This window comes from Uloborus diversus, chromosome 8, assembly GCF_026930045.1.
Source record: "Uloborus diversus isolate 005 chromosome 8, Udiv.v.3.1, whole genome shotgun sequence".
Lineage (NCBI taxonomy): Eukaryota > Metazoa > Arthropoda > Arachnida > Araneae > Uloboridae > Uloborus > Uloborus diversus.
Window position 1 is genome coordinate 2139458 of NC_072738.1, and position 26909 is coordinate 2166366.

The window sequence follows — 26909 nt, forward strand, 5'->3', positions numbered from 1 at the left end:
AAACAAAAAGCGAAAGTTTGTGACAATTTAAGAAAAGGTACAGATTCTTTATACACTTGAACAACTAGAAAGTGGGTCGAAGGTAGCACGACACTTACTTAGGTATGAGTGAATCTTTCATATGTATAATTAAAAGTCCAAAGAATGGCAATCCGTTAAGTCGAGACCTTATTTAGCTGCTTATTTTTAATATGCAGCTCGCAGAGTAGTGTTTAAGCAAAATACAAACATTATGAAATTGGAATCTGTTCTTGTATTGTAGATTATAGAGACCTTGAAAGAAGGGTGTTACCATAGATGTAAATGTTATAAAAGTAAATGCGAAGCTACTGTATTTAAAAATATATTAGAATGATGATCAGATTGCACATCATAAATCACCATCTATCTTCAATTTTTAAGTTATAAATGTAACTTATTGTATCTACTGCATAACTCTTGAACTAAGTTTGGAGGAAATTCCTGCAAAAGATATAGGTAAATAAATAGTAATAATAAATTGAGCAGCATTTCTTTACATTCTGATGTCCTGCAGGGATATATTACTGGGTTGTAAAAGACCAAGACCTTAAAAAAATGATGTTTGCTTTTTTTTTTTTTTTTGGTAACCAGTTAAACTTGCAGAATGGCTTTTTATATCTGAAATTTGGCTATCAACATTGATTAGGCATATCCAACACTTTTAATGTGAATATCATATTAGATTGCTAAGTTGTTTCACATAATAATTCTTTAAATATGTGATCAAAATACAATTTTTGGGCAAAAATTTACTGTTTTGTATATGGTTGGTTATATATATACAAAGCGGAATACATACAGAAAAGTATTTTAGTTGAATATAAATTTCTGAAATAAATACCCAGGTAAATACCCATTTTGGGTATTTACCCCTAAAAATAAATACCTGGGTATTTTACATCACTACTCCTGTTTAACTTATCCTTTTTTTTTTATGTTGGAGGTACGCAGGTCATTGAAACCGGACCCACCTTACGAAAATTTCTAGATCCGCCCCTGGTTGTCAGAGATGCTAATAAAAAGTGAATAATAATACAGTAGAAGACCGTTATAACGCACACCTTGGGACCAGAGCTTTTGCGTTATATAGGTTTTTGCATTATATAGATCACTAGTGGCACCCGCACGGCTTCCCCCGTAATAGAAAAATTAAAGGTCTTTTGGTTCGCTTGTATATTTACAAATAATGTATGGTGAATTTTCTCGCCAATTGGCTTGTACCGACGTTACAGTTCCACGTTATGATAATTTCGTATCTCGCCAATTGGCTTGTGCCCATGTTACGGTTCCACGTTATGATAATTTCGTAATTTATGATATTTTTGTTCTTAAAATTGGAATAAAAAAAGAACCACATTGAATTTTCGAAAAATCGCTTCGAGGTGCACACCCCCATGCTATATACTAACTTCGTGCCAAATTTCATGAAAATCGGCCGAACGGTTTAGGCGCTATGCGCGTCACAGACATCCTACAGACATCCTCCGGACAGAGAGACATTCAGCTTTATTATTAGTAAAGATTTCACAAATTTTGAAACTAATATTCAGAATATATCTATATGTTAGCACTTCAGAATGAGTTTTATCTGCAATGAGTATTAAAGCAACAATATTAGAGTTAGTTATTCACAAATAAATATGTTTCACAATCAAAAGAAAGTGCATTATCCTGCACTTCTACTAGCTTCATGGTTTGCATAACAGCTGCATTTTCAAGAGCCATCTGATATTTTCTTTTTACTGTGAACACTAATTTTCATTTAAAAACTTTGAATTAAGATGGAAAGATGAAAAACTTTTAAAATTTAATTTGCCTAACAATTTTTATGTTTTCAAGACAAAACAGAGGGAGTTTTTTAACTTCAAAACCTATTGTTTACTTCTGAAAAGTAGTGTGGTTTATAGAGAATTGTGTTATATAGGTCAGTGTTATAACGGTCTTTTACTGTAATCTTTACTAATAATAAAGCTGAAAGTCTCTCTGTCCGGAGGATGTCTGTAGGATGTCTGTGACGCGCATAGCGCCTAGACCGTTCGGCCGATTTTCATGAAACTTGGCACAAAGTTAGTATGTAGCATGGGGGTGTGCACCTCGAAGCGATTTTTCGAAAATTCGATGCGGTTCTTTTTCTATTCCAATTTTAAGAAAAAAAAAATATCATAAGATGGACGAGTAAATTACAAAATAATCATAATGTGAAACCGTAACATGGGCAGAAGCCAATTGGCGAGATACGAAATTATCATAACGTGGAACCGTAATATGGGTACAAGCCAACTGGCGAGAAAATTCACCATACATTATTTGTAAATCAGGGTGGCGACAGGAACTGTGAAAAAAAGTTCCCTGATTTCCCTGATTAAGTTCACCAAATTTCCCTGATTTACGTTACCAATGATAATGGTTTTCTTTCTTTGCTCTACTTGAAATCCATTGTATGTTTGTATAAAATGCAGTATTTTAAACGTTTTTTGTTGTGTAAAGTTGTTGAACTAAAGATATATTTTTTTTTAAAAAATACTACTTTTTTAATAAAATGGTTTTTTTAAAAAAAACATATCAAGTCAATTTTTTTGGGAAAAAAACTACAAAACCTTACATTAAATTTTTTTACATGGAAAGATTATAGAAAATTAAGAAAAAAAAAAAAAAACTTCCAGAAACCACTTAGCATAAGTATTATAAAAAACTATTAAAATTACTCTTAAAAACATATGTGTATTTATGATAAAACTTAAAAGTAATTGAAATTATTTTGAACTAAGTTTTCAAACAGTATAATAATTGTTGCAAAAATAACAAGTAATAGTGAAGAATAGAAGTAATGTAGTTATTCTTATGTAACTAATTGACATATTTATGTCAAACAGATGAAACCATTTGACATCCATTCATAGGGAGCTTTTCTCTAATAAAGAACATAGGTTTTAATGAATGAATACAGCATTTTAACAATAAAAAAATAAAGATATTTACTTAAGTACACAAGTTAACTCTATTTCAAATGATTTCAGTATGTAACGAAAAAAAAATCTTAGATTGCTTTTGAAACAAACAACTTTGAAATGCAAGGAAAAAAAAGCAATTAATCAATTTCAAAATATATAGAAGAAGAATACAACTTGGCTATAAAATTAAAGAATCACTTAAGTCTGAAGAAAAAAAAACCTTTACAATCTGCGGCGACAACAAATAGTATAACGGCAAAAAACAAAGTTTTTTTAATTGAAATTTCAATTTTAGCAATTAAATTAAAAATGTGAAGAAGTAATAACTTTTAAGCTTTTATAGTATTAATTCAAAAACCAAAGATTTCTTCTTGAAATCGTGATTACAGTACACTAATTACTTTGAGACAATGGAATAAAGGCAAAGGAACTAAGGCAATAATGAAGGCTTCCTCTTTGCCTGTATGGTTGTTTATTTTAAGTAGCATTGAAAGCGTAAAAGGAAATTTCAAGCTAGGTAAAATAAACAACCTAACAGACAAAGAAGCAATCTTAGGAAGTTCATCCTGTGGTTAATAAGTAAGATTCAATACTTCGACCTTGAGGAAAAAAGACGCGCACAAATATACGGCAGTGTATAATCGCACCTCATTAATTTTACTTTTTTTTGAACAGATAATTGGTGGAAAATGCATAGGGAATTAGAGTACTTAATTTTGAAAAGCAAAAAAAAAAAAATTTTTTTTCTTCATAAAATCAATTTTCCCTGATTTTTTGTTATTTTTTCAAAATTCCCTGATATTTCCCTGACTTTTCCCTGATCAATAAAGTTGCCTGACTTTTCCCTGATCTGTCGCCACCCTGTAAATATACAGGCGAACCAAATGACCTTTTGATCTTTTCTATTACGGGCAAAGCCGTGCGGGTATCACTAGTTACCAATAATTAAGCTGAAAGTCTCGATCTCCGTCTCTCTGGATCTCTATCTAGATGTCTGTGACGCGAATAGTGCCTAGACCGTTTGGCCGATTTTCATGAAATTTGACACACAATTACTTTGTAGCATGAGTGTGTGCGCCTCGAAGCGATTTTTCAAAAATTCGATTTTGTTCTTTTTCTGTTCCAATTTTAAGAACATTTTACCGAGCAAATTATCATAACATAGACGAGCAAATCATCATAACGTGGGTGAGCTAATGAACATAGCATATTGACGAGAAATTCATCATCCATTATTTGTAAATATACAGGCGAACCAAATGACCTTTTAATTTTCTACTACGGGCAAAGCCGTGCAGGTACCACTAGTGCTTCATAAAAATACAGCTTTAGCCAGAGAGGTTTGTATAAAAAAAGCGAGAAAGTATTGAAAGTTATGAATGTGAGAATCCTATTTAATGAAAAAGACAAGGGACTATAAAAACACATTTATTGAAGACATTTTTCCTGAACATCATCTACAGAGGGATATATGAAAGCAAAACAGCTAGAACAAAATATGAGACAATGCTTTTACAACAACATATTTTGCATGCCAGAGAAATTGTGAAAACAAATTGTTTTCATGTGAATTACAACGTTCAGATTGCAATATGATGCTACACTAAACAGACAACGCATTGGTAGAATGGACGGTAGAGTGTCAGACCAGAGTGCTCTTACACTGCAGAATAAAATTGTATGAGGTTCTGAGTGGTGCTCCTGAGTTGAATTTGTTTCCTGAGAATCTCCAGTGAATGATAAAGAACTATCATAAAACCTATTGATTGATGGTGATTTATTATTGACGAATTGATTACTTAAAAACTGAATAAGTAGAAATAAATTCAAATCAAATTTTTGATAACAGATTTCAAAAAGTAAATGTGTTGATATTTTGATCACGCGATCTCGCAATGTACGAAATACAACAGCACTGTTGAATTTATAATTTAATTTGTCACATTGTATATGAATACAACAGCTGCTAAACATAAATGCCTTTTCTTAAATTTTAAATGAAGCTCTCTGAAATAATCTTAACCCCCTTTACATTTTTAATAGAAAGGTAGGAACACTAAGATAAATATTTTAAAAAATTGCTTATTTCTGCAATATAATCTATCAATATAATTCTATCAATAGAAATGAATCAAGATTTTTCTTTTTTCAATGGGACTATTATTGGCGTTTCACCTTAGATTCTACTTGCAGTCCTATCTACATAATGCCCCCATTAGCACTTAAGACATTCCTAACAATAACATTTTTTTTTCAAGGAGTATTAATATTCTGATGTCTCACTGACATGAAGGGGAGATAATTTATAAATTATTTGCATTCAAATACAAATGTGATGACCAGCAACAGGTTCTGGTCCCAGCTAGGCTGATCTTAGTCAGTTTATTAGCCCCCAATGAAGATCAAATGTTTTGGAAATTGTTTATTGATGACCAAAACTTGCCGCAAGTTTAAAATCCAGAATCAAAGAAAACAAAAATGTTTTACGAATGAATTGAAAAACAAGGAACAATCCAACTTCTATAAGGAACAGCTATGGAACTTGGTACCCGTTTCGATCTGAAATATTTTATCGGTGACAGCATCTACCCAGGGCTTCATTTTGATCGAACCTGGCTCCTTTTCACATTTATGTTTTGTTGGGATTTTATTTTACAGCGATCCGCAGCGTACGGTAATGTCCACAGCTCTGTAATTTTAATTACAATAGAGAAAATAATGCCTTTTAGTTCAGAGCATTTTTTTTTTAAAGGTTTAAGCGATTAGAGTGAAATTATTTTCATTTCAGCTGACTTTTTTTTTACTTCTATGCACTTCATTGTTAAAATATGAAAAACAAGACAAGAGAAAAAAAAATCTATTCCTTTTTCCTCAATGTTTGTGCTATTTTCTGCTCCGTGATGAAATGACAGTTTTCTGAGCCAAGTTTTTGGATTTCTTAAAACAAAACAAAATTTTTGTGAAATTGTGTATTAATTTAATCTTTCAACTGATGAATACTTTCCTGATAGAGAAGTAACAATAAGAAACTGTTAATTTTTAAATAATTTTTCATGCACTGGGTTGACAAATTCAAGTTTATGCGTTTTGACGGAATGACTGCGGTGGAGTGGCTTTTAAAGTCCATTCATTACCATTAAAATGACCATATTAAGTTAAAAATTGTTGCCTTTAACTTATATGACAGTACTGTTGTTGTTTACGTGTCCATAGTTAATAACCATGGAAGGATTGAGGGCCACTGCCTCGAGATGTTCGACTTTTTTTATTTATTCACACATAAGAAAGACAACATGAGAAAGATTTTCAGCGTAAAGAAAGGAAATACACCACTCAAAGCATCCGAGGTTATCGAACCCACGTTTACCGGCATTTGAAGCGAAGTCTCTACCACAAAGTCACAAAGGACCCCAACGCATAATGAGTGATATAGTTTACAAAATCATTCCAATAAATTAATGAAAAAAAAAATTCTTTCGTAAAAATTTTCATATTTGTGGAATTGTCCTTCACTGAAATTAGAGGCACAGTGAAAATTCGTTTTTAGACACATAAACTACGTTTTATGATACAATCTGTGACTTTTTGATAGGAATATCTGTGTAGTTTCAGCTGATTCAGATGGAGTGGGTATTTTGATGACAAGATTTTTTTCTTCGGTAATAATTTGCCTTTGTTGTAACTGTAACAGATGTTTCAATAAAATACCTTGTTATCAGGAGCGGCATGGATTTTCATTCTGTTCTTTAAGTACTGAGCATTTCAACAAAATTATCTATTCTTTGGGTTGGGAGATTTATCATATTTTTTTGACTTTAAACGCTTTTCTACGGCAATTTTAAATGAGTCTAAGAGTATATAAATTAGATGCTATTTTCTTCGAAAGAGAGAATTTTGACGAACAAGTGTAATCTTTTTATCAGGATTTTTTTTTAAAATTACTTTATGGACTATGTTTGGAGCTTAGAAAAAATTATGTGTGCACATTTAACTAAGGAAGTAGAATCTTTCTTTTTATTTCGGAGTGGAAAGGGAAATTTACACTTGTTCTAAGAGTTTTTTATTTCATTTTATAGCACAAGCAGAGCCGTGCGGGTACTGCTAGTTTAACATAAAAAATGTCCATCTATTTTGAATTTTTTGTGAAATGTACATGCACTTCCATTTATGATAATACATTTATCTACATTAAGTATAATTAAATTACTAATTTAAAATTAATTAAAAAAACACTATTCCAAAAACAAAAGCAAATTAATATAAAGTAAATGGCTAATCATTTTTTTTTACACATTTGTGATTTTTTTGCTGCATATTTTACACAAAAAAATTGCAGTTAATATATTAGACTTAACATACTGATAAACACTTAATGAGTTTATTTCCTTCTGATTAGTTTCATATTTTATAAGCTAGTAACAATAGGAATTGTTTTATGTATCTCACGGTTTTAAGAAAAATGAAAAAGCAACAAAATTTAAATTTGACATCTGAATGTATATTCCTTTACATTAAAATTATTTTGAATGTGATAATAATATTAAGTAATAATTTGAATGAATTCTGTGCCATGGCACTACACTATAACATTCATTCATCCAAACAAAAAATGTATTTGTTTACCAATTGTTCAATATTTAAATTCATTTACTCTTTGGTTACCAAATATTAGTATTTGGCCAAACCGAATATTTGGTTTGTCTGCCGAAGAAGCAATATACCAAATATCAATCCAATATTTGGTGCATCAATAACATAAATAAATTAATTCAGCTGGGTAAAATTTTAAATAAAAAAATATGTAATGTTGTTTTTTTCTTTTTTTTGAGGAAGGATTAAAAAACTTGGATTACGTGCCAAGTTTGTCAAATTTCAAAAGTAAATTATCCACATTTCTATGCTGATTGGTTCAGCCTTGAACTTAATTTGTAAAGCTATTTAATATGTTTATTTTTATTTTTGGCCATAATGCAAAAGCTTGTAGCACCAACAGAGGGCAGAGCAAGGATAATAAAAGCGAATAATAAGTCTTTCATTATGGTTGAAGATAAGATAATCCAGTAATTAAAAATTAGTGACATTATTGATACTGGGTAGAAACTGCTACAATTTCACTAAAAATTGCCAAAATCTAAAATAGATTACAAAATAAGTCAACAAATATTTGTGTACAGTGAAACTTCGGTAACTCAACATTAATTTTTCTTTTGGTTGGCTCAATAATAATTTCAATTGTCGAAAACCTCTCTAACTTGATAGACATTTGGAGGAACCTCTATATGTCATTTGCTATTCTAGTCCAAGTTTTGCTAACAACATTCTTTCCTATTGACCGTTTTGCAGAACTTGAAGCTGCGTTTTTTTGGTCAGTCAATCCTTTTCTAGAAAGCTCTTTTAGGGAATTACAACTTTTACCCAGGGGAGAGAGCCATCACACTCGGTGCTCTTGGCGCATTTCTAAAAGGCTAGGAAAAGATAGTTCAAATGAACCGAGGATACCGTAATTTCGGGTAGATAAGCTGCCCTATCGTATACGCCGCACCTGCAATAATTTACTAACTAAAAACAAAAGTTTATCGGATAAGCCGCCCTATCGTATACGCTGCAGAAGAGCGTATCAAAACATGGCGCCCCATCCCCTCTATATATATATATCTCTCTATATATATATGTAAGGATGCGATCATTTGTTATAGTTAGAACAAAACTGTAACAAGCAACTGCACTTGTTGACAGATAGAAATGTAATAAACTTTGTGCAAAAAAAAGGTCAGAAAATGTTACGGTTACACAAAAAACTAGTGTTGCCAGATATCTACATTTGGTTGGATGAGAAGTTTTCAAATCATTGTGTTATACTTAGCAGTTCGTCAAAAAATTGTTTACCCTTTATCAATTCTTTTTTTTTAAATTTATCATCAAGATATTTTAAAACATTACTCAGACTACAGGGACTAACTCAGACAAGCTAGCTATTCCCCCCATTTTTCAGCATTGTGAAACGTATGTTACCATCACGAATCTGGCAACACTGGAAGGAACAACAACAGCGAACAGCGGTAAAATCGGCACAAACTAACGCAGGTTTAAGGGTGTGAGAAATTAAATTTAATGAGAAACCTGTTTCATGGTGCAATTTGAGAGCTCTACTAGCATTTTTTAATGAATTTTAACATTGATGCTCGATTGGGCGACCATGAAAAGCACTAAGAAAGAAGGGTGGGTGGAAAATTTCTTCAGATACGCCGCAGATGTTAAATTTCAACTTTAAAACTCGTATAAACCGCGGCTTATCTATCCGAAATTACAGTAGTCCTCTAGAGAAAGAGGGCATTATGACAAGTTTTTCAAATAAGTTTGAGCAGGACTTTTTAACAGAAATGATGGACAAGTTTTTATCACTTCAAAAGTTATGGATTTATTCCTCATAAGATTTTCGAATAATATAAGTGGTTTTATTATGTACTTTCAAAAAAAAAAAAAAAACAGAAAAGAAAATTCATTTACTGGAACTAGTTTTCACGATGTGAATGTTAACCATTAGTAAGTGATACAGAAACTCTTTAGGCATTAAAATTACGGAACCTCAGTAAGTTGACATCCACTTAAGATAACATGTTTCTTTGTTCCCTTGGGGTGCTCAGTTATCGAGGTCCCACTGTATTTATTATGAGCATAAAAGAGCAAAAGCTGCTTAGTTTTCCTCTAAATTACAAAAAAAAAAAAAAAAAAAAGATCTGGGAAGTGGTTCCCTAAAAAAAACTTTTTACAATTCAAAGAGTTCCCCCATCAGCTGACACAGTATGAAGACCACTGGTCTAACTGAAACATACATCATTTCTAACCTACTAATAGACACAGGGGTGATTGCGTTCCGGTATTTTACCGGATTTCCGGTTTTTTCATCTTGATTTCCGGTATCTTCCTCTTCGAAAATACCGGATCTCCTATATTTTCAGAAAATCCCACTTTTGTAAAATTTAGGTTGATGTTTAATGAAAAGCCGAAAGTCCAAATTGAAGACGTTTTGCTTGGTATAAAGCGTAAGCTACCGTCATATTTTACAATCTCTATGGTAATTGATGAAGAACAGCCGGTTTTGAAGATAGTATAAAGGCTAGATAAGAAGAGGAAGGAGGGTTACTTGATATTTTCCCCGATAATATTTTCTTTTCAAAATGTGTAATAGCGTTTCTCTGTTGCATATCTTAATATGCAGATGATGTAACTAGGAGTGCCCATCCCGCCCCCCCCCCCCCAACTGTGAAGACACCCCTCAATTTTACCAAGCCCCTTTTTCCTCAAAAATTGCCACTCACTAATTAAAAGACTTAAATTCTTCTAAATTCATTTCTCTGAAAGTTTCTATGGTATAATCTGCCTCATGATCCCCCCCCCCCGACACAAACACACGAAAATCCTTGCTGTAGCTATATTAGAATAAATTGCTAAAATATTTATTCACCAAGATGGACTATGGCTTTTCTCTATTGCAGATGCTTATGTAATAGGCTTTGCAGTCCCCCCTCCCCCATAAAATGAATTTAACGACCTATATGTATCGAAAATATCGATATTTGGAGAGCAATATATTGTGGTATTAAAATTCGGATATCGCCCAGCCCTATTGCACAGTGATCATAATATATGCTGCCCCTTTTGCCCCAAACTTATTTAATTGTGAAATCTTTATGCACTTTTAGTAAATGAATAATTAATTTTTAAGGATTCAGATACAGTGAAGGAAAATTAAACATTCTTTGAAAAATTTTAAAAAATTAAAAGAATTTACTTCCCTCCATGCACATGGACGTATTAAGTCCAATTAAAACTTCGAGTTTTAGCCCCAGCAAATAATAATGTATATAAATAATGTGTACATACAGGTAATGTGTATATATATGCCCATCAAAACACTTTTTCTTCTTGGAAAAAAAGTTCAGGTATTTTTTTATGGAGTCACAATCACCCCTGTAGACATCCTTAAGCTTCATTAAGACTGACAATATTTTTTGAGCAATTTTGCAAAAAATTTACGAGAAACATTGGGTGTTCTGAATGAGTCTGTAGGTGCCTTTCTAATTGATCTTTTTCTCCAAATGCCTTTTCACAATATTCACAAGCAAACGATAACTCTCCAGCATTTGTTTGAGTCTGTTCAATTAACTCACTTCTATGCGAATACAAGTTTTGAGAATAGTTCCCTGGAGACGGCTTTTCCCCAGTATGCGTTGAGGAATGACTTTGCAACTGAGGGAGGCTTGAGAACACTTTTTGGCAGAGGTCACAAGGAAACAGCTTTTCCTCATTGTGCAATTGTATATGTTTGCGCAAACAATCAGGTGACGGGAAAACTTTGCCGCAACGATCACAGGAAAATGCTTTTGACATCGTGTGGATGCTCAAATGCTTCGAGAAGTGTGACATGAACAAGAATTCTTTGTTGCAATAATTACAGGAAAAGACTTTCTTACCAGTATGGCCCAGGACATGTTCCTTTAGTTCATTATGTCGCGTGAAGGACTCTTTGCACATGTGACAGGAATACTTCTTTTCTCGAGTATGAGTCTTCTCGTGGATTTTCAACTGAGAAATAAATCCGAAATCTTTCTTGCAATACATGCACGAGTATATCACTCGACCAGTGTGAATCCTCATGTGAGTTTTCAAATTGATAACTTCGCCGAACTTCTTATCACAGTAGTCGCAGGAGTACGGCTTTATCTTGTGCAATTTTAGATGTTCCCGAAAGTCACTGCGAGAAGTAAACTTCTTCCCACAGAACTGACAAGACATGGGCCTATCCTTGACATGTACATTCATGTGTATTTTCAAGTGTGATAAGAATAAATACTCTTTGTTGCAATACTTGCAAACAAAAGCCTTTTTTCCGGTATGTACGAGCAAATGCTCTTTCAACTCTCTGTGACGTGCAAACTTGCTTTCGCAGTAATAGCAGGAATACCGTCGCTCTATGATGTGAGTTCTTTCGTGGATTTCTAGCTGGGACACAAGCCCAAACACCTTTCTGCAAAATGTACAGGAATAAGGTTCTTTTTTATTGTGATATTTGACGTGTTCATTGAGATTCTTAAACTCGGTAAAAGATTTGTGACAAAAGAAACACACATAAGATGTTTGTTTAGCTTGGCTCTTTTCTTGCATTTTTAAATGCGACTCTTCACTAGATGACAGTCCACCACTTAGTGAACTTTCTCTAACCCTTGTCTGATCCACTAAAATTCTATTTTGAGGAATGACTTTATCGTGAGCAGAACAAGTGTCTTTCTTATAATGAGTACCGAAATGTGTTTTCAACTCATTGTCGCTGAAAAACATCTTCCCACAGATTCCGCAACGTGGCATCTCTTCACAATAAGGCAAAGGATTAACTAACAGACCATTGTTAGCACTTCTCCTTTCTCTGTACACGCTGGGAGGCAATGCTCCTGCAAAAAGAATGCTATTAGGCTTTTCCACATTTTCTTCCTCTTTAAATATCACTTCACACATTTCATGCGCTTCTATGGACTGGTCGACAAATGTGTCTTCAGAATTATTGCCCACGATAATCTCACTGGAGGAAGGCAAATGGAACGATCCTGAGCTGGGGAGTTTAAGATGTTCATACGCCCTTTCACTCATCTCGCAATTTGCATTTCTTATGGACTGGTCGCCCATTTTGTGAGTAAAGTCATTGCCTCGGACAGTCTGGTTTGATGTTGAAGGTAAACAGAGAGACTCTGCTTTTTGATACTGATGATGTTCCTCAGAACCTTCATTCTGAGTACATACTACTTTCAACCTTGCATTTCCTTCTGACAGGTCACTTATTTTGTCTTTGAAATAGTTGCCTCGGACAGTCTCGTTGGATGGTGGAGATAAATGGATTGATGCTGCAATGAGATGTTTAAGATGCTCTTTTGAGGCCATATCTTGATCACATGCCATCTCACCCTCTTCACAGCCTTTATTTAATACAGACTGGTCGTTAATTTTGTCTTTCGAATAGTTCCCATGGACAGTCTCATTGGATTGTGGAGGAAAATTGATTGATGCTCCAATGAGATGTTTTAGATGCTCTTTTGAGTCCATATCTTGACTAGATTCCATGTCACCCACACTACAGCCAATATTCAATGTAGCCGGGTCGTTAATTCTGTCTTTTGAATAGTTGCCATGGACAGTCTCATTGGATTGTGGAGGAGAATTGAATGATGCTGCAATGAGATGCTTAAGATGCTCTTTTGAGTCCATGTCTTGACTAGATGCCACCTCACTCACACTGCATCCAACATTAAGCGTAGACTGGTCATTTATTTTGTCTTTGAAATAATTGCCACGGATAGTCTCGTTGGACTGAGGAGGTAAATCGTTTGATACTGCAATGAGATGTTTGAGATGCTCTTTTGAGTCGACATCTTGATCACAGGCCATCGCAAACATTTCGAAGCCTGCATTCAATGAGGAATGGTAGTTTATTTTGTCTTTCGAATAGTTGCCTCGGACAATCTCTTTAGATTGAGGAGGTAAATCGTTTGATACTGCAATGAGATGTTTGAGATGCTCTTTTGAGTCTATTTTTTGACTACATGCCTCTTCCTCTTCACAGTCTGTGTTTAATGTAGACTGGTTGCTTATTTTATCTTTGAAATAGTTGCCTAACGCAGTCTCATTGGCTTGTGGAGTTAAATGCATTGAAGCTGCACCAAGAGGTTTGGGAGCTTGACTATGTGCCATCTCATCCACTTCATAGCATGCATTTAATGTAGACTGGTTGCTTTCTTTGGAACTGCGGTCTTGTATCATTGCATTCAAGTTAGAAGGTGATTCTGCAGTGTGAAACTTAAGGTGTTCTTTCGAATGTTCATCAGGAATACAAGACATTACCCCCTTTTCGCATAGATATTCTTTTGATAGATTGGGTATTTTATCTTTAAAATCACTACCTCCAACATTCTCCTCAGTTTTGATTGCTGAACTGAAAGATTTCCAATCAGAAAATTTAGTATTTTCTTTTGAACTTTTGTCTTGACTGAATGCTACGTCACAAATGTCACTAGATACATTTTCTTTGAAAGGAAAGCTTCTTTTGTTCTTGAGAACATCACATTGAACCATTCCACCCAAGTCAGAAGACGAATGTATTAGTTCTGCAGAGCTAAGTGTCAGATGATCTTCTGATGTTTCATCATGAATGTGTTCAGTTTTCTTGGAGTTCATTTTACTTATATCAGATTTTAAAGCACTGCTCTGAACAGCCTCGTTTTTGGAACAAGAATCAAATGAACTTGAGTCATGAAGTTTATCATGCTCACTTGAAATCTGAGTAAATATCTTTTCTACACATTGCCTTTCTTTTGATTGGTTGCTTGTTTTTTCCTTGAAATCATTACACTGAACAGCCTCATTGGAGTTAGTAGCTGAATTTAATGGTTCAGGACCATTTTCTTCAGGTTGTTGTTCAACGAAACCTTCACTACGAATTGCATTTTCAGTCTGTGAAGAAGAATTAAATCCATCATCAAAACTTAGAAAATCATTTGATTCCTCCTCCACTGTGAACATCATCTCACAAATTTCATAACTCGCGTCATCTTGACGGTGATTCTCCACTCGTGTTTTTACAGAACTGCACGGACTTAGCGACTTTTTAAATATTAGAGTAGAATTTGGCCCTTCTTCAAAATAAATATTCACTTGATCTTGTTTCTGAGAGCATATCATTTTACAAAAGTCACAATTTTCTAAAGTGCACTCTTGCATGTGTGCCTCTATGACGCTAGATTGAGCAGCAGTTCTTCCAGCAATTGAACTGCAATTTAGTCTTTCTTTTCTACAGTTTAGTTTAGTCATTTCTGAATGTTTACTGTGGTTGAATAATGTCTGAGAACAGTTTTTATGTGGATGATTTGTGGAACTTTTTACCGCTTTTCTGAAGTTCATACTACTGCTGTCATTTAAAACAGGACATGAGTTTGCATCCATCATTAGTTTTATCATATGTTTTTAGATTTATTACTGAATAACTACAAACCATATTAAAGCATTTCATTACTTTCAGAGACTGAATCTTTAGACGCTTTAAATGCAAGTAATGAATGAAAAGCTTTCGCTGATGTTTCGCGATACACCAGTTTTGACAATTTTAACAAATACTCCATCAAAATCACTTCATATTAAAAGATTGAGATTAAACTCTCTATGTGAATTCATATTTACATTAACTGCTGGAAAATTTTCTTGATTTTCTTTAGCTACATTCATTAAAACCATGGTAGCTTAAAGTAATTTCTCAAACTGATAAAAAACATTTCTCAACAGTCAATTGGGAAAGAAATTTTAAAAAAATCGTAATTTCATATCAATTGTTGAAAGTATAGTAAGATAAATAAATTTGTATGAGTATTTTTAGGAAATACATTTCAATATTTCACAACTAAATCAATCTAAACTTCACATGTTTCAGTTTCTTCAGACTACACATAAACTATCTCCCAAGGAACTCATTCTCCTGTAGAATATGTTCCAACTAAAATACTTTGCAGCTTAGGAAATATCTCAAAAATATTTGTGAAAAGAGCATTTTTGAAGAGTAAGTACAGACTTTAGAAGGAAGAGAATGGGTCAGATAGAAGTTTATCTGAAAAGTAAGGAATGACTATTAGTGATAAAGGAATGTTTTGTTAAAAGATAAATCAGAAATTTTAAAAGGAGGTATAGAAATTTTACCTAAGAGGGTTAATGAAGAAGGGGGGGGGGGGAAAGCAAAAGTAATGAGAAGACGCTACAAATTTGTTTTCCCAAGACAAAAATTTGGAATGTCGTTCTTTCATGAGAGCGCAGAATCAATCCGATGGTCAGGAGTTTAATTTTCCTCAACTACCCCAGTTTTGCGAGATATGTGATTGAGTTATAGCATATAATGGTACATTTTAATGGCTCAAGTCTTAAAGTTTTCAATTCCTACATTAAATTTGAAGTCCATGTATGAAGTAGTCCCGATTTAGTTCTAATAAAAGCTGCATGAAACTTTTTTGGATCCTATCCAATACAACAAGACTTACACTTCTGAAATGTACCATTATATACAATATTTCAATCGCATATATCTCGGCGAGAGTTGCGAAAAATTAGACCTCCATCATCTAATTCAGCGCTCTTAAGATATACATATACAGGTAGTTTTCAAAATAATGGAAACACCTGTGAATAAAAGTGATTTTTGAATGTGCTTCATAAGTAATAAAGAATAAAACTAGATTTCTGATTTTTTTTTATATAAATAGCAATGTACATATTCTGGTAGTATATGGTGGCTTAATTGAAGTTCTGGAAGTTTTGGATGATAGACATAGTATGTCAATCTAAGTGAAGGTTTATTATCATTTTTTATCATGTTAGATAACATTTTACATATTTGCAGTTTTCATATCATTGTTCCTTAACGAACGCTAGAATCCGTGACATAACTAGTCTTGGAATAGAGAACGGCACGTGTAGTGGGCGTTGCCCATGACGTGACTACTTTAACGTCAATTCTTCTAGAAAATGTGACGTCACGTGCACACGCTTCGGGCTTGGCCACTGAAGATCACGATCAGGTAGCATTGAAGTGAAGATATGCTAATGAGATTCTGAATATAAGCGAAGCTGTTATCAGTTGATCTCTCTCTCACTTCTTGCACAGCCTAGATGCGTTGGCTCATGTCAGGCAAGCCAACTTGCTGTTTGTTCAGCAAGCTTAGGCTGTTAGCCTTTTTTTTGTTTAATTGAAGTAGTATGACGTTTGTCCATTGAAGACTTCGTTCCTCATGAACGATAGTCGGGTCAATTGATAATACTTATTAGTCTAGGTCAACGGGGTATTTGCAATAATGATATACTTATCCTTATTTACTTTTTGTCAAAGCCATATACTTTGTTTTTTATCTTTTAATAAATTAATTGATGTTTAATGAGCTATTCGTCTTCAGTTATACTGATTCACGAAATCCAATTTCACTCTGCTAAATATATTACGTTGTTTGGGCAAGAGTTAGTTTCAATCATACCTTCCCATCCAACATTGGATTTTTTTCAAGCGCGTAAAATGTCGGACCTCTCAAATTTTAAAAGAGCTCAAATTGTTGGAGCGCGTCTAGTTGGAGCAAGTGTAACAGAAACTTCTCAACTGTTTAGCGTTTCTAGAAGTACAGTATCTAAAGTCATGACATCATACACACAGCGCGGTAAGACAAGCTCAGTGAAATAGACCGACGGGTATTGAAGCGAATTGTAATGTCTAAAATGCGAATAATAGAAGCAAAAGTGACCACAAAACTCAATCACCATCTGGATTCACCAGTGTGAGTGATTATAGTCAAAAGGCACCTTTATTAACAGAACATTTGTGGCAGAGTAGCGATTCCCCACACAGTTGTCAGACTGTTTGAAGTTATTTTGATAACTACCTGTATATACCGTGAAGCATCGCTAATATGTTTTTGAAGGGAGTGTACGATAAAATGTATAAATGAAAAAAAAAGTATGATAGGTATGCATTAATATGTATTGAACACTCTACAGGGATCAATTTAAAAAACATATAAAAGAGAAATGTATAAACGGTGCTGTATATATACATGTATATATATAACAACGAAGTTTAAACCTTTTTTTCTGGGGAAATAAGGCATCTTGCCTTATTAATTGCTTAGGCAATTCATGAAAAATGTTTGAAATATTTTAAGAAAAAATGAAGGCTCAGTCTTTTAGATAAAATGTTTCTGTTTCTCGAAATGGTAAAAAAATGTGCTGCCCCCAAAATCCTCTCCCCCTGGACTATATAGCCCAAACATAATTACGACATCAAATTAAATACTAACCAACAGTCAATAACATTACTGAATGACAGACAAGTAATTACAGTAAAACCTGAATAAGTAGTCAACCGGTTAAGTGGTCACTCCATTAAAGTTATTGTTTTCCTTTGGTCCCGACCAGGCCTCCTTCACAGTAATGTAAAATAATCCTCTTTTACTGGTCACCAAATTTAATTTTACCCCGGTTAACTAGTCACTCAAATTTTTTTTTTCTAAAAATCTCGTTTCTCCTCGGATCTTAGAAAATAGCTTGGGACTTAGTTGAAATACTGTGTGATAGTCCTTTTTCCTTAAAATCTCACTCCTTGCTTCTGGTCATTCAAAGCATACTTCTTGCTGCGACTCTGTCAAATGTGTGAATCAACCCAGCAAACAGACAATATCAATGCCTGGAGAAAGTTTGTCAGTATTTAATATCCGTTGTTCAAGGTACAACAGACACAGAACTAACAGCTTGAAGTATGTTAGAAGAGAGAGTTATTTTCAGCAAGCAACAATTTCATCAGTCAATTTTGATGGATTGCTTTAATGTACCCTAAGTATGTCAAAATTAAGTAAGAAAAAATAAAACAAGGTAACTATAACGAGTGCTTTTCCATCTTTTTATTAATTCTTAAATTTCCACTAATATATAGACATTGATTATATAAGCTATTGTTTTTCTCACTGAATTCTGCAGCTATTCATGAGAGTATTTGTAAGGCTTTTTTTTTTCTTCCTTAATTTCCTGCTATAACTCTGCATAAGCAGTCGAAAATTTTTGGCCCCTTATGTGACCACTTAACGCGATTTTACTGTAATTTCAAACCATTGCAAATCACTTTACCATTTCTTAATTTTAGGAGTTAAAAAATAACACTTTCAGAATCTGCAGTAAGAAAATACATTTGACTGTTGATGGATAATCTGAATACTTCAGAACTGTACGAACCTGCAGTATGACGTTTAACACTGGACTTGATCTTCCTAGTCTTTAGTTTCTTCTATAACTTTTCAACTGTGCTTTAAGTATAGAACCTAGATTAAAAAAAGAAAATATATAAAACTTTTGACACAAATAACATCCAGTTTTGAGCATGAAGTTTTAGAAATCTACAACTTAATAGTAACCAATTTAATTAAAACACAACAATGATATATCACATCAATTAATCTATGCATATTCAAAACATTTGAGTTCTCACAATGAAATTTTCTGTGGAATATGAAGAATAATTACTTATACAATGACATTATTTTGTATAAAGATGGCTACCAGTATTTATATTCAGGAAAAACTAACAATCAGAAAATCTTACAAAGAATATAGAAGTTTCTTTTCAGTCACACTAACACAAAAATGATTTTAACACTTTGAGATGTTCGCTCACGGATTACTCAAATTGCCATCCTAAGTGAAGCCAACCAACTAGGCACAAGAGGTTCGGGGTGACAAAATTTGACTCTCTGAGCTGCACGAATATATATATATATATATATATATATATATATATATATATATATATATATATATATATAATTAAGCAAACAGAATTTCAAATATTAAACAAATTATAAATAATTAATGATGATAAAAAAGAAAAATGCAAACAGCTATTAAGTAGGAAAAGATAAAGTGGGAATCCAGAGCTCATCAGCCGTGGAGAACTCATTAAATATGGTCAAAAGACCAAAATTTTAACTATGAACTAAAAGAGAATGTTTAAGCTCCAGTACATGCAATATAGAGTAACAATGGGCAAAAGCACCACTTGCTAAACTAAAAACAATAAGAGCTCTAGTTTATTGTTTTTAGTTTAGCAAGTGGTGCTTTTGCTTAAACATTCTCTTTTAGTTCATAGTTAAAATTTTGGTCTTTTGACCATATTTAATGAATCCTCCACGGCTGATGAGCTCTGGATTCACACTTTATCTTTTCCTATCTTATCTTTTCCTGCTTAATAGCTGTTTGCATTTTTCTTTTTTATCATCATTAATTATTTATAATTTGTTTAATATTTGAAATTCTGTTTGCTTAATTTTATATTTACTTGGCTTTAGTTTTGCTGCGTTGCGCATCTATGGGCTCTTGGTGTGATCTTTTCAATATTTTTCACTTTTATTACTATGATTACATATATATATATATATATATATATATATATATATATATATATATGGCTGTACCACCAACTTATAAGCATCTGCAAAGTTCATATCAGATTGAGTAAAAGAGGTTTTTTGAGCAACGTTGTCTTCCATTTTATTCATGCTTTTTTCAAAAATTGGTCCTGATTAATTTGCCATACATATAAATAGATTTTTGGTAATACATGGTAACGGTTTAAAAAATTAATAATTAAAAGTTACAAAAACACTAATAAAAGCATGAAAAGTGCTTTGAAAAAAAAACCCCTAGTCCAGAAGGAGATATACAGTTGAAAGAGCTCTGAGCCAAAAAACGTCCCAAAAATACAGAAAAAAAAAACTCATTCAACATCTTTAAAAAAATCGTCTAAACATAGGAAAAGCTTTTTGCATTTCAATTGAATATTATATCTAATGTTTTACTTGAAGTTCTGTATATGATTTGACAACCTGCAATACGTTGTGTTCAAGAGCAGAAAAGCAGCATGATATGCAATTCTTTCTTCTTTCATAAAAAATAATTTTCTAGTTGAAATATATTCATAAACACGATCAATATATATATATATATATATATATATATATATATATATATATATATATATATATATATATATATATATATATATATATATATATATATATGTTCCCTGTCTATAATATCTTTCACCTTTATCGCAACTGTCAGAATGGAAAAAGTAGTATTAATAATTTAGAAAATAAATTTTAAAACTTACTTTGCCATTTTGAATAATAATACATTAAAAGAAAATTTGCCATCAAATCTGAAGCAGTTTCACGAAAAAAACTGTAAAGCAGCTTTTAAGTTTCAGAAATGTAGTTTGAAATAAATTGTTATCAGAGGCTATTATAAGCAGGGTTGTCATATTTTGTCCACCCCGGAAAAAAAACCGTCCCGGACAAAATGTCATTTTGTCCACTTTTTTGGTAAACTGAAAATTTTTAGTTAAAAGTTTGAAATTTAAAAATGATAAATATAGTATATAATTATATTATTGAAAATAATAAGTAATTATATAGATTCTTCCTATTCAAGTTATATTTTAATGTAAAAATAGCATACATAAATATGTATATAAACAATTGTTTGAAAAATATTTTAAATTGAAAATGATAAAATTAAGATTTGTTAAAGTTGATGTAAGTATGTATAAAAATCCAATGAGTGTTAATAAGTAATAACGCATGTAATAGCATTTTTAAAAACAAGGACATCAGCTGAACATTTTTATGTTTATCTGTGATGTGGAGGTTTATAGCCCATAATTTTTTAATTTATAAAATTAAAAAGTAGAAACAAAAGTTTTTAAAGGATGGAGTCTCAAAACATTAAAAACCATATTTAAAAAAAAAGGGGGGTGGGGGAGACTACTAGGTACTAATAAAGGAAATGTTGACATAAAGTGAAATCTGTTCTTGTAATATAAATATAAATGTGCTGATCAGCAACAGATTCTGAACCCAGCTAAGCTGCTCCCAGTCAATTTATTCGTCCCCAATGTAGATTAATGGCCATTTTAAAGCCATCTAACTCCTTGCTCATTATAGTCTCTTCTGGTACACTGTTCTGAGTACCCAACATCCTACTAAAGTAGTAATTTGTATGACATTGCATTTCCATAAAAACATGCAGAGTACATAAATATTTTACTATGGGGTGACATCAATAAACTCGAAAAACATAAAACAGTTAAATGTTTTTAGTCCATAAATCTTCATTTTGTATGTACTTCTCCAAGCATTTCATTTGACTATTCCATTGTTGTTATTATTATTATTATTATTTTTTTTTTTTGTAATACATAATAGTGTAATCACGCCCAGTAGCTTATTCACATTGTTATATTTTATTAACTTTTAAATAAATTATGATCTAAAATTAGTTGCACCAATGTGTAATTAATATATATTTTTTTGGATTTACTTAATTCTAAAGTTAACAATCATTCTACTTAAATTAAATTATTAATTCATAACATATAATGTATTGGAATTATAAAATAATTGTATTACACTATAACAATAAATTTATGTATGGATAATCAGTTGATTTTTCATTTTGTCCAGTTTCATCCATTTTGTCCAGTTCCTTCCGACGTCCTGGACTTTTTACAAAACAGTGGACAAAATACCAACCCTGATTATAAGGACGCAGATATAAAAATTGACTAATAAACAGATAAGTGTCATAAAGCTACTAATGTTTTCCAATATTAATGACTAAATTGGCAAATGAAACCCAAATATAAAACGTTATTTATATACAAAACGTTTTTTCTATTCTCACCTAAAGTAATTCACGTACTGCAGTGCATAATATTTAACTTACCTGTGCATAATATTTTGTTACAAAAATGTTCTATAAATGAAAATAATCAACATATTTATTTACTATTAAGTTCAGCAACTGACTGAAAACTTACAATGTGCTGAAAAAAAAGCAGGAATTTTTTTTTTGTACGGGGCTATTTTTTCAAGAATGGAAAACCCTACTGATGACATATTCAACCAGTTTTTGATGAGCTGGCTTGACAGATAAGACCCTGGTTAAAACTCACACATGTCAAAAGCCAAACAACCCTGCTTTCTGTATTTTATAATCTTCGCTTCTGATTTCTTTTATATAAAATGACAAAATCTGAAGAAAAAAAACATCATCATTAAAAAAAATTGATGAAGGTTTCTGGTTTCTATTCCTATTCTATAAAATTCCTGTAACATAAAAAGACAGTTTCATTTTGAATGGTTAACCATTAATTGTATCAAAATTTAAAAAAAAAAAAAAAAATGCCAACTCTGGTAAACTCCCATCCTATCTTGTTGTGCTGTACCTTTGTTCGAGGTATGCTGTTTAAAAACTCCGACTGGAACTTGAAACATGTGGCCTTGGGATCATATGATGAGTGTCCAGTTGCTTTAATACCTGTTAAAAAATTACTCAGTCAGATAATATAGACAAACACACAAATGCCATTCTCAGAAAATTTTTAGCTAGCAGAAAAGTTTGATATTTTTAAACAAATTTTGTACTATTAAAAATGGGCGAGCAACAAATGTCAGTTAGCCAATTTAGAGGTTCACCCAAGCAATACTGAAAAATTAGTCAATATAATTGAAACACCATACTGGTTACTTTGTGGTACTTAACTGGGTTTCAGCTTTAGATATAGACAACAAACTACTTGGATCTTTTCTCTTTCTAATATTAGAAAAACATAGTTGGTCTGCCTTTTATTTATGCATTTAATAAGAAAAGTTGCATTGATTTAAGAAAGATAAAAAAACTATTTTGCATTACATTAAAAAAAAGTTTTTTAATTTATAAAATATATAATTTATTTCTAAAGCTTTGCTGGTTTCTTTTCATTAGTTGGAGTATACATCTTCTGATCATACGTGAAATTTATGGAAATATTTAACAAAAACGATTTAGTGTTTCAAAAAAACCATTTCAAAAAAAAAAAAAAAAGTAGGTTTTTCTTCCCTTTAAACTACTAGTTTTAAAGCAATATGGTTCACACCAAACCCTGGCCAAGTCTAAAAATTTATTACCTTTTTTAGAGCTTCATGAACATTTTGTGCTTTATTTTAGGGCAATGAAACACTTAATGTACTTCAAAAACTACCATTTTTTTACCACAAAAACTGAATAAATTTGAAGTCGCAGAGTGTGTTAAACTCTAAGTAAAGCGGATGAAAATATTTTTGGGAAATGGACACTTTTATCGAACATTCTGAACGTTTTCCAGCGGATGGTGGCTACAACTGAAAATCCATCAAAAAGTTTTGTTGGTTTAACATTTTAAACACAGAACAAAAAATAAAAAACGAACTATCTTATAAATTAATCAATGCAAATTTAAAATCAAAATCTTACTACTGATGCAATTGAAAAAAACAGGCTAACTTACTGCAGTTTCTTTGGGGTATTCTAGTTCATCACGAAATGTATGGAAATCTCATCGCCCTGTTGTTTAACAACAAAGATTCCGATATTTCAGAAGTATAGTTTTAAGCTCTCAAATTATCAGATCAATTAAGAACTTACATGTAAAATTCTAAATGTCACTAAAATTCTTACTTAAACTTATGACATTTTTTAAATTTTAAATTATCGCACAGTTTGCTTTAATAATTAAAATTTAATGAGCGGTTTCGTTGGTTTGGATTAGGACCAACTTTGGATTTAGACATGCATTTAGCTTTATACAGTTACAGTCACAGACTGTCTTTGAGTTCCGCAGAGGAGCAACATTAATCCCTGGAGAGCTACCTGTTCATTACAGGGACTCTAATGAATCTATATTTATTTATTTATTTGTTTATTTTTAAATATGGTATTCGATACTAAGCTGCGATCGAATTTTAAAACCATCCTAACATTCAGAAAAAGGTTTCCAAAGAGTGAAATTTCAATAAGTCGAAGTTGCAGGGAAAGCGAAAGACAATTCTAGTTATCGAAAATTCGGCCTTTGAAAACGAAAACAAAACTATAGAATTTTTCAAAAATGCTACCAGTAAAAAAATATAAACAAAAATGTATAGAATAACCAAAAAAAAGATTTTATTTATATATGAAGAGCAAACATTCAAACAGTGTTTTCTCCAAAAATGAAAAAAAATGAGTTAGTGATTTTTCTTTGAACTCAACATTAAATGGTACAAAAATATGCTATTGTTTTCAACCAAAACATATTTTTTCACATTATAAACCTATTTATAAAATTCAGGTATCATTCAAAAAGTGTTTCCTCCAGAACCAGTTTCCAGTCAAACAGAGATTCCTCCAGTCAACCAATTAGAGCTGTTCTTACTGATCACGTGACCCAGCTATTTCCCAATGTGTCTAGTGTTTCAGAGGTTATGTTATTGTTTGCTTGGTACTATGTTGGGGGGGGGGGGGGGGTTGTTTGTTTATTTTAGAGCGGTGTGCTTTTACCTAAATTTTTATTATTAATTTAGGGATGGAAGAAATAATAGATGCACATTGTGAAAAGTGTTGTCTTACAATCTCTTCCTCTTAGCCATGGAATATCAGTTGAAAAGAAAAGAGACGTAGACAAACTTTTAAACTTAATGTATGGCGAAGAGGGGCAAAATCAACCTGATTTTAATTGGTACAAAGACATTACTTATTATTTACCTGCACGCAATGATGAAACGGAGGAAGTAGTGTGCGATTGTTTGGATGAGGATTATGCAGGACAATTTTTTTTTCACATATAAATTTCTAGCTTTATTTTATAACAATCAGTTTTATTATGTCATTAATTAGTTTTATTCCATTAAAAAATGTAATCGTAGCAATTTAAGTTACTATCTTTTTCATTCAAAAAGTGTTTTATCCACATTGAAAACATTCAAAACACGTTTCCTCCTTTGAGTTCGGTCAAAACATGATTTCTCCAAATTTCAAATGCATTTTTCTAATTCATTTTAAGTTTATTAGGTAAAGTACGCCTACAAGTCTTACTAGTAATCAGTAATACAACTAAAAAAATGATAATTGGGGTCTAATACAAGTTTTTTTTAAATATATTAGTTTTTTGTGTTTCCTGAAAAACTGTATCCGAAGGAGAAAACATGGTTTGAATATTTGCTCCTCATATATATATATATATATATATATATATATATATATATATATATATATATATATATATATATATATATATATATATATCTTACTAATATTATATATGCGAAAGTTTGTCTGTATGGATGTATGAATGTTTGTTACTCTTTCACGCAAAAACTACTGAACGGATTTTGATGAAACTTTACAATAATATAGCTTATGCGTCAGAATAACACATAGGGTAGTTTTCGTCCCGTTATGGGGGGCAAAACCCCCTTAGGGGGGCAATAAAAAACAATTTTTGTATAAATTCTCTAATATTGGGATGAAAAAATACTTGCACATATTTACATTATATGTCCATCGAAAGCTCTGATTTTTCTGCTGAAGATGGCACCTGTTCGAAATTTCTAAGTAGAATAAAAAACGAGTTATGAGCTTTTTAGATCCATGTTCGAAGGTTCCCTTTCCTCAACTCAATACAGTATTTAGTGTATCATCTCAACTCCCTGTCGATAGCGACAATTGTTGTATTGTTGATTTTCTTTGCTTTTCGTGATTGTTCAAGGCATTTCTCAAGTCAAATCTTGAAGTAAGATTTTTGCACAAGATTAGCAAATAATACATGATTTGGCTGATGATTTTCCATTTAAACGGAACTTTAATGTAATTAATGATTTTTATTGTTATTTATGCTGATTGAACACTTACTCATTATCCAAACAACCAGCAGATCGCCAAAATTTTTGCAGAAAGATTTCCGTAGCTGATGCATTTGGCAGTTTTTTCAACGTTGCTGTTTTTGAAGCTGAAGACTACGTCATAATGTTTCTCAGCTTTCACCATGTAAACAAAATATCGCCAATCAAAGAATTTTCAAAAGACTTTTTTTACTGTGTTAAATAATCCAGCAACTAAATTAGGCAAATCCATAAACAGCACAAAAACTTCCATTAATTTTCCTTTTTGCACAATTTCAAACAATCACCAAATTTTATTACTTATTTTGGTAACATTTCGAATGAAACTGTTTAGCGCCATTTTATGGTGACCAAAAATATCTCACCATCTGGCGACGATATCTCTGTAACGAAAATTAATATCATATCGTTTTACAAAGTAAGGAAAGAATGGGGGAGCATCATCGAAGGTACCCTGAAACAACTTTCGCAAATTCGGTGAAATCGCACCAAGAGCCACAATGATTGAAATTTCCCGAAATAACTAAAGCAAGTATAAGGGGATTACGAGCGCAGCTACTTTTTTTTAATCACTTCGTACTTCATTAGCCATACAGAGAAGGTTTTAGACTCCATGTTAAAAAAAAATATCAACAGATTAATCTTT

At 32.1% G+C, this 26909-nt stretch overlaps 1 protein-coding gene across 2 annotated transcripts in view; it reads right to left on the reverse strand.

Moving 5' to 3' along the window:
• The window catches only part of LOC129227419 (uncharacterized), a 39503-nt gene extending 15356 nt beyond the window's left edge, over positions 1–24147 (reverse strand). For both annotated transcript variants that reach the window (XM_054861973.1, XM_054861974.1), the window contains exons 1-3: positions 23896–24147; positions 22816–22907; positions 18768–18853 (exon numbers count right to left, since the gene is read on the reverse strand). The gene's annotated coding sequence lies outside the window, so the exon portion shown is untranslated. The remainder of the gene's footprint in view (positions 1–18767; positions 18854–22815; positions 22908–23895) is intronic.
• Between the last annotated feature and the right edge of the window lie 2762 nt (positions 24148–26909).